This window comes from Chinchilla lanigera, unplaced genomic scaffold, assembly GCF_000276665.1.
Source record: "Chinchilla lanigera isolate Chin_1 unplaced genomic scaffold, ChiLan1.0 scaffold00001, whole genome shotgun sequence".
In the NCBI taxonomy this organism is placed as follows: domain Eukaryota; kingdom Metazoa; phylum Chordata; class Mammalia; order Rodentia; family Chinchillidae; genus Chinchilla; species Chinchilla lanigera.
In genome coordinates, this window is record NW_004955402.1 from 26,169,717 (window position 1) to 26,179,499 (window position 9,783).

At 37.2% G+C, this 9,783-nt stretch overlaps 1 long non-coding RNA gene across 1 annotated transcript; it reads right to left on the bottom strand.

Annotated features, from left to right (window-relative positions):
* Positions 1-249: 249 nt before the first annotated feature.
* LOC106146755 lies at positions 250-8,067 on the bottom strand. Its single transcript, XR_001231331.1, has 3 exons — positions 7,834-8,067; positions 3,416-3,686; positions 250-286 (listed from the first exon to the last, which is right to left on the bottom strand). It is a non-coding gene; the product is annotated as an uncharacterized LOC106146755 (long non-coding RNA).
* Positions 8,068-9,783: the final 1,716 nt, after the last annotated feature.

The window sequence follows — 9,783 nt, forward strand, 5'->3', positions numbered from 1 at the left end:
AAAAATATAGGAAACACCAATTTGACTCTCTCAGGTAAGATTATTCATGACAAAAGGGAATTGCTCTGCTTCCTTGTTTATTTTCTTACCATTAATTTATTACATGGAGATCTTGTGTATAAAACTGATGTTGGAATTTGAGAAATACAGAAAAACCTTATCTGTTACATTTTGCTTTTCCTTTCCTTCTTTTCTTGGTAAGCTGAAGCAGGAGAATCATATGAGTTCAAGCCCAACCTGTGCTGCATAGGGAGTTCAAGGCCATCCTGCACTACGTAGCAAGACCCTGTTTCAAAAAACAAAACAAAATGAATTATAAGAATCTTCACCAATACAATCCCGATTGTAGTTTGAAGTTTTATTGGTAGTAAAATAATATGGAATTCAAATAATTGAATTCCTTTATTTTTCTGCACTTTAAAAATATTTTATTTTCAATAGCAAGGAAATTACTACTACTTTGAAAATGACTCTTTCTATTGTTTAGCAACGGGTTGTATGTGTTCCTCAACTCATGAGTTGCACTCTTCTTCCCCAGTCTGGTGATGTGAGAGGTGAGAACCAAAGGAAAGTGACTAGACACTAGCATAGTCCTTGTGGGGTTCCAGTTGCTTCCCACAAGAGTATGTTGTGATAAAAGTGAGACTGATGCTTACGTTTTATGAACGCTTTCCCACATTTACCTGACATTGTGATATCATTTGCCATGTGGTCCTCACCAGAACTGAACTACTGAGGCCTGAGGATCTTAGAGTTTCTACCTCCAAAACTGTGAGATAAACTTATTTTTCTTTATGAACACACAGCCTTTGAAATTTTGTTGTAGTAACAGAAAAAGTAAAGCACCTGTTTTAATAGCTGAAAATTGTGACATCTGAATTCTGAAAGGCTTTCCAGAATTGAGCATGAATTAAATAAACCGTGATTAGCTTGAGGTACTAGGATTGAAGAGCTTCTCTTTTTTCTGTCTCATATAAATGGTGCTGTACTATAAAACGACTCAGATTTTAATACAGGTATCCAAAAGCATTTCTTAAACTTTTGACTTTGCTTAATTCCTTGGGAGGAATCAAGAAAATATCTCAAAATAACTTATGCCCAATAAAATTTTATTTTTAACAAATTTCTTTCCTACAATTTTTATGATATAACACAGCCACTTCATGACTCTTAATTGGCTCACCTACTTCCTGGAAATATATTTTATAATGAAATAAATTTCTAACTCCTCTCCCACAGAAAAGAATTTCATCAGAGTTAGGGATTCCTTGTTTCACATTCACTTCCTTTAAATTTAAATCTCCTGAAAACAAACAACTGGGTCAGTAGTTATAAACTCATACACAATTACGTGTGTGAAAGCCTAGAATATACAGTTATAGTTCATTTATACTTTGTTATTTATATTTTTTTGGAACTCCTAGGAAATCAGTAAACCAGCCATGAGTGACTTATTATAAATCTCTGTCTGTGTCTGTCTGTCTTTCCCTCTCTTCTCTCCTCTTCTCTCTCTATGCAAATGCGTATGTACACTACACACACACATACACATGATTAGGCTTTATATTCATGCTTTCTTCATCTGTGAACTGAACCACCTATGGACCAAAAATATGGACAAAACTATACTGCATCTGCATTGAACATACAAAGACATTTTCCTTGTTATCAGTACTTAAAAATATAGTGTAACAACTATTTGTATGATATTTACATTATACTAGGTATAAGTAATCTAGAGATGATTGAAAGTACACAGGAGACTATGTTCAGGTTATATGCAATTACTTTTCACTTTATATAAGTAACTTAAGCATTCACAGATTTTGCTATCTCTGGAAGTCCTGGAGCCAGTCCCTGAGCATAACAAGGGATGACTATATATCTAAACTCACCTTTCCTTTCTTATTTCTTTGTCATTCCACTTAAGATATATTGACTTTGAATCATAATGTTGAAATATTATTAATTTGCATCATACTACAAGTTACAAGATACCAAGGAGAAGAGTAATATCACTTAGGTTTCCACCTCTTCTGGCGAAGAAGTCTGCAAATTTTATTTTGTACAAAGATAGTTGTTTCTGTTTAGGCAGAATTATGGCCTTGTTTTTGTCTTCATTAGACATTAACTATGGCTTAAGGAGATATTTATGAGTACTGAGTTGTAAAGGAATATACTTATATTGATTAAGCTTATTTGTCTACTTGACTGGGATAGGGAATGCTCAGATATCTGATTAAACACCAGGTTTTCTAGGAGAGTACCATTTATTTATTTATTTATTTATTTTTGTTTGTTTTTCATCTGGTACTGGGAATCGAACTCGTGACCTTGTGCTTGCCAAGCAGGTGCTGTGCCACTGAGCTAAATCCCCAGCCCCGAGAGTACCATTTAATTGGTGGACTAAATAAAGCAGATGGGCCTGCCTACCCAGTGTGAGTGGGCATCATCTCAACTTTTGGAAGCCTAAATGAACAGAAAGGTGGAGGAAGAGTTGATTGTGGCATTGCACCTCCGTAATACCAGCTATTCAAGAAGTTTGCAAGTTGAAAGCAGCATGGCAATTTAGCAAGACCCTGTCTCAAATAAATTAAAAACATCAAAACAAAACAAAAACAGGACTGGGGATGTATCTCTGGTAGAGCAATTGCCAAGCATGTATGACATCCTGAGTTTATTTGCCAGTCACACACTACACACACACACACACACACACAAACACACACATACAGACAGTAGCGAATAATTGAATGAACTACTACTGATTAAACTAAACATTTATTTTGTACAAGCTCAAGGCTACTAGTTCTCAGACCTTCAGAGCTGGACCGGAAAATTTACCACTGCCTCTCAGGCTCTTAAGCATTTGAACTACTAAATTGCTGGATTTTCTTCTCTAGCTTGTAGATAACAGACTGTACAACTTTTCAGCTTATATAACTCTATAAGCTAGTCATTTATAATAACTCTTTTCATGTATTTGTATTTTGTGCTTCCCCAGGGAGCACTACGTAATACATACATACATAAAGTATATATAACATATGTACAAATATTGTGTTCCTACTTATGTGTATAAATACATATATAAATCTATATGACTTTCTCTATCTAAATTTGTGATCTTAAATGTTAGAAGTTGGGTGCAGGAGGATATGTCTGTAGTTATAATGCTCTGCAAGGCTGAGATAGGAGGATCACAAGTTCAAGCCCAGCCTGGGCAACTTAATGACTTCGCAAAACCTTGCTTAGAAATAAAAAACAAATAAATAAAAATGGGCTTCAGGAAAGGTAGCTCAGGTGAAAGGTCCCAAGTTAATTCTTAGTACTGCAAATAAATAAGTAAAAAAACAAAAAACAAAAAAAAAAAAACTGGTGTTAGTAAATTTAAAATGAAAATGAATGTAATTACCATAACTTTTAAAGTGAGAATGTTTTGCCTTTGTGCTTTCATGGGCTTCAGATATTTTGATTTTGTTTTTTATCCCATGAAGAAAGGCTGAAGAAGGAATCATCACCGTCACTGTCCCAGTAGCAATGGTTCCTCACAGCAGAGGCTCACGGATGAATTAGGGTGAGGTTAAAGAAGGGCAGGTTTCTTCCCTACACAGGTCTGTAGTCCCAGGTAGATGTGAAACTTGAAGTGATTAGTCTGATTTCTTGCTCATCCACCTAGAAAATCTCTGACAGAAATAAATATGATTAAGTCAGAAGGCTTCCATCAAATTCTCCTCTCTAATATTTACTAACTATTACTTCAGGCACTTACTCTTTTAAAGGATTTTATTTTCTGTCATTAAAAAAACAATACTCAATTATCTATCTATTCCATTTAAAAAATATAAATAATATGCTAGTATTTATGATGATAGTCTTTATCCCTAGCAGCCTGGTTCCATCTTGCCAGTATAAGACCATTTCCTTATACAGTACAGCGGTACCTCAGTTTACAAACTTAATTCACTTCATGTTTGTGTACATGCAAGAAAGATGGACACGTTCATGTTTGTCACCCTTTGTGGAGTTCACGAACTGAAGCAAATTTTTGCCAAAAAACGTCTGTTTGCGAATAGAAGTGTTCATGAGCTGAGGTATTATTGTATGTTTGGACTACCCTTGTTGATGTCAGTAGAGTCTAAATCTTAACACTGTTGGCCAGCTTGAGTCTTCAGGACATGACTTTGTCAGTTTCCTCAAAAGTTTGTATGTAACTGTTTCCGTGAAACAGTCCTATTGTCATGTGCAAAAGCAATTTAATGCTCAGGCAGTTTGAGCAGAAATCCCTTCAGCCCCTACATTGCTGAAGCTACATGTGTTTAAGCTTTCATGGTATTGTCAGCATTTGCCCGGGATTTCTCTGCCTTCTCCATTTTACTTTCTGCACTGTCTGCCACTGCACGGTGGTTGTCATATCTTCACCCTAATTTATCCCAAGAATCAATAGCCGGGTGACATGCAAGATAGATGTTTACAAAGGTATTGTTCTTAATGGCTGTAATTACATCTTGGAGTAGAAATAACTTTCCATTCAGTATCAGGTGTTATTGCCCAAGAAATGTGTCATTCATTACTCAGCACAGGAATTCTGTCATGGGTCTATGCCCTCCTTAGTTTTTGGTCATCAGCCATTGTGCTGTGACCCTATTAATTTCTTAAGACATATTTTCTCTTTTCTCTTTTCTTAGTTTGGGTTCCATGCCCTCTCACCTCCTCTATTTTCATCTTCAACTGAAAAATAAAAAATTCTGCTTCTTTTTTAATGTCACGTTTTATCTCCTTCCACAGACTAGCCTGAAGCCTATTTTTGGAGACTGTACAACTAAATGCCCTTAACACTGTTTCCTGAAAAAATATATCTATCAGTCCTCTTATTCTACCCTCGGATACACACACACACACATGCACACACACACACAAATTAAAAAACAACCAACCAACCAAAACCCCAGCTACAGTGCACTCTTCCTCTGGTAGAGGCAATTTTACTACAAAACAAAAGCTTAAATGCTGAGTTCTTGTACAACAAAGATTTGACTCACGTTCCTGTTACATAACTATGCCTGATAAAGTCTTCATGGCTGGATTCAGGTTTTAGGACCAGTCGTCACCCTGGAATGTCGCTAGTATTTTGGTGAAGAGAAATAGCAAAAGGGTAGCAGCGTATGAATCTCTTAAACCTTTAGTTAAAAAGTGACACAATCTCTTCTCTCCTAATTAATTTGCCAAATAAATTTGCACAAAGCTCTTAATATTGACTGTACAAAGAACTACAATAGTCCTGAGAAAAAAATAGTGTATTTTTTTGACTTTGGTATAATCTAACATATGTGTTGCAATTACATTTTTCATTAATTGATACCCAATTTAGATTTCATTATCATGCACAAGCTTCTCCTTTTCTTTCCCACCAAACTTTATTTGAAGACACAGACAGAAATATACCATTCATCATTGTTTCCTTCAAGCAAGGTGTTAGAGAACTGTTTTTCTTCCAAATATGTTGTTGACTTAATTCCTTAACATTAAATACTTTGGCTGACTTTATAATTTATCCATCCACAGTTATGGATGACATCTCTATTTATGATATAAATCTAGATGAGTTGTTTGATACTAGTATAATGACTCTGTTCCAACTACAGAAGTGACACTTGGAAGGGAATCAGAGATCACTAATATTGGGGCTGTCTGCATTTCCAGTATAAAAAACGTAAACATAGACAGTTCTGCTCTTTTTTTTTTCCTGTACCAGGAATCGAACTCACAACCTTGCGCTTGCCAGGTAGACACTGTGCCAATGAGCTAAATCCCTAGCCCCCAGTTCTGATCCTTAAGGTGACCAAAATACCTGCAGAACCAACAAGCTCAACAGAATTCGTCCTTCAGTAGCGTTGCCGAATGACGGCAGGGCAGACATTTTATGTATAATCATGAACTTCAAAGGGTTAGGTTTATTTCCTGTCTTAAAGCTTATCTATTTTAGTAGTCCATACTTATTATAAATAGAGAAGCAAAGCTTATTGGTCATTCAATGCTTGATTATAACTGTAATAAATCAGCTTAGATTCATTGATTCATTTAAATGAGAAACATTCTTTAGTGGTGGTTCCATTGCTCCCTCTCTCTGTCTCTCTCTGTCTCCCTCTCTATCTTGGTGAAGGTTCATATCATGGTAAGCTTTTTAAAGACCAGTACTTGACAACTGGGTAGAAGATTTTCCATGGACCCTGGCACTTCTAATTTCTCTTTACAATAATATGAGAACCACACTGTGGAACCAGAACAGACAGCTTCATAGTAAATACCCAGAATTTAATGTGTACAGAGATCAGTAGAAAAATACTATGAATTTTCATATTTTATTTTCCTCTTTCATGATCAACTGCCAAAATTCACAAATAAGAGTGATGCAGCCAGTGAGGAAATTTAGCACTAAGCGAGGAAGATGTCAGCAATACCAGGATAAAAGTAAAAGCTGGAGTAACAGCTGTGAGTTTTATTCCAGTTTTACCAAAAGATCAGTGGGAAAACTTTATTTTCCATTGTACTGATTAAAGAGAAAAATTCATTTGCCTGTTAAATGACATGGGCAACTTAAAACAGAAAATAAATGACAAAGTTTATGACTATCTATAATTTCTTTAACCTTAAATTGGGTGAAAGTACATATAATCCTGAAAGTGAATCACATGGATGGAATTCTGAAACTATTTTTTAACCATTACTGTATCTGCACTGGATACCACAGAAATCTTCAACTAATAACTATGTATGGTCCTTGTTTTGTGTTGCTGTAACAAAAGATCTCACACTAGATGCTTTGTAAAGAAAAGGTTTATTTAGCTCACATTGCTACAAGTTTAGCGATGTGGTTCTGGTATCTGCTTAGTTTCGGTGAGGGTCTCACAGCACAGGTCATTACCACGACAGTGGTGCATCAGAAGAGGGAGACAGGAATCACATGTTGAGACAGGAAGTGAGCAAGAGAAAAGACAGGGTGCTGCTGATTCATTCTTTTTATTAATAATCTGTTCTCACAGGAGCGAACTCACTCCTGCCAGTCATGACCTAGTCTCAGGCAGCAGCCTTAATCCTTTCATGAGAGTGGATTTCCTATGACCTGGTTAGCTGCCACTAGCAGCGTCTTTTTACAGTCCCACCACCTCAAGAACACCACAGCCAGGCCCAAGTTACCAGCATGAGAGCCCTTGGGGAGCAGGGCTTACTCAAGGAATAGCATTAACATATACTGCTTATACATTTAATAATTAGATCAGCCTACGCTTCCGAACTTTACGCTGTGATGTGGCCAGGAGGTCTTCGTGAGACATATTGATACCAGTGCAGCAAATTCAGACTACCAAGACAATAAGCCCAAATAAACCTATTTTCTTTTTCAGTACTTCTCATAATCAAGTATTTTGTTGTTACAATAGAAAACAGGCTAAAACACCATTTCTTTTCTTCCACCCCTAAGTTTCCCTGTCTAGAAAAATGTGAAATAGGCTTAAAAAGTTCTACCCAGTTCTAAATTTTCCTGTTCCAGTGACTAATTGTAAAGGAATGATAAGCAGATTAAAGAAGCAGTTTAGCTATAGCCATCCACATCATCCTTCTGACCCTGTTATTGGCTAGTTATTTCTCAAAAGCAAAACCTCCCAGTAATTTGTACATTCTGGGCTGAAATGATAGAATGCTTCATCTTTTATACCTCAACAAGTATGCTAAGGTATTTCTTTGAAATTGATATTTTTGTCTTGCTGCCCTCTTGTTGGAGAAGTTGCGCTCTCTGACATTGGCTATCCCCAAGAATCTGTAAGAATGAGTCACCTCAGAGGCAGGGTGTCCTGGAGGATCAGATTAAGCATCAGGCAGCCGAGATGTTTGTCAGAGGCTTCTCTCCATTCGTCCGCTCTCCTCTCACTGTCTTTCCTGCTTGCCTTGGCAACTCCTTTTCTGACCTATCACAGCTTAGCTTTGCAGAGCTGTTCCTCATATTTAACCAACATTTTCCCTGATGCATTTTCAGTATGTGACACCATGTTCTCTCCTTAACAGTGTGAGTCACCCACGCCAGCTTAAGGAGGTTCGGTGCTTGTAAATAAGCCACAGTCAGCGTAGTTTCCACTGGATGCACTGCAGTTCACTCCTCCCCCACAGCGAAGAAATTTACTTTGAAAAGGACAGAATCACTGTTCTTTCCCCAGCAAGTCCTCATTGCACAACTGCTGGGTCAGCGAGTGGTCAGCTCTCAGGCTGCGTCTTGGCAATCAGACTCCTCTGCTGATTCTGATGATTCATTTTAGGTATCATTAGAACATTCAGAGATAATGCAAAAGCAAACAGAGAGTTGCTTTAAAGCAACCTGTAAATGTATCTAATTCTGCAATTTAAGACAATTAAAAAGAATGTCAACTAATCACTAAATGTTTTCTAGTAAAAAAAAAAAAGAGAAAAAAAAGGCTTTACATTTGTCCAAATGCACAACCCCAACCTGCAAAGCTTGAGCCCACGCTTCAGTTCTGTTGAGTGTCTCGGACAATTTTGAAATCAGGACTTCACTACTGGGAGAAGCTAAAAAGCCAGAGATTCTCCAAATTAGCTGGCTGGGCTATTGCAAGCCATTCAGATGTTTTCTGGCATGTTTTAAAAAACAGGTAGGCAGGTACACTTGACAAAGTATTATCATTTTATTTGGTAAATATAACAGCCTTCATTTACATTGCCAAGAAAAAGATGAAGGAAGAAAGCAATCAAATCTTAATCAGAGTAAAAAACTTGTACGGAAATAGATTTTGTACACCAAACTTTTCAAATGGTTTTTCCCTTCTCAAGATAAGGAAATATTACCTCTGTTTAGTAGGTGGGTAGACAGAAAAACTACACTGTTACACATAGACTTTTTTTTTTTTTTTCCAGTACCAGAAATCAAACTGACAACCTTGTGGCTTGCCAGGCAGGCTCTGTGCCACTGAGCTAAATCCCCAGCTCTGGTTCTACATAGACTTATAAGTAAGAGCCTCAGGGCTGAAACTGATGACTTCTGATGCAGACAAAGTGATCCTCCTCCCTGTTCCTCTCCAACATCAAATTAGAAGGACAGTGGTTGGTTCTAATCTTTCCAATGTGTAGTGCTTCTCTATCCAGGAAATAGGATGCCAGGTGGTGTGGAAAGTCATCTAGATCTCTTCCTTGTACTAGATAGGATTTGCTCAACAATGAACTCCATAGTCCCCCTTTCTGACTTTCAGTATAAGGGCACTCTAACACAATGGCCACCGGAGGGATGTGAAGGAATGTTCATGACTGAAGCTGCCCCAGAGTGAACTTCAGAACCTTCTCGGAACAGGAAACAGGAAAACTCCAGCAGCTACTGGTAAGTATATTTTCACCACAAGAAGAGTGTTTGCAGAAGATGGAAGAAAAGGAATTGTAAGGAAAGAAATGTGAAAGAAAAGCAGCTTTTCCTTGGAAGATCCATTGGGCTTAGATATCCCCAGCTCCTGCTAGGGATTGATGGCAGGGACTTTGCATTGCATGGAGCTACATTCTCTACCTTATTTCAGTTCTTATTTTGAGACAGGATCTTGTTGCATTTCTAAGTTGTCAAAGTTGGGCTCGAACTTATCATTCTTTTCCATCAGCCTTCCTGAGTGTTTGTTTTAATTTTACTGGAACACTTTCTCACTGTCATTACAGCTAATATACAGTGACCTTTAGGAAAGCCATTTGAAAAGTAAAATTTGCAATCCCTTCTCAGTTTACTTCTTTTGTTTTCCA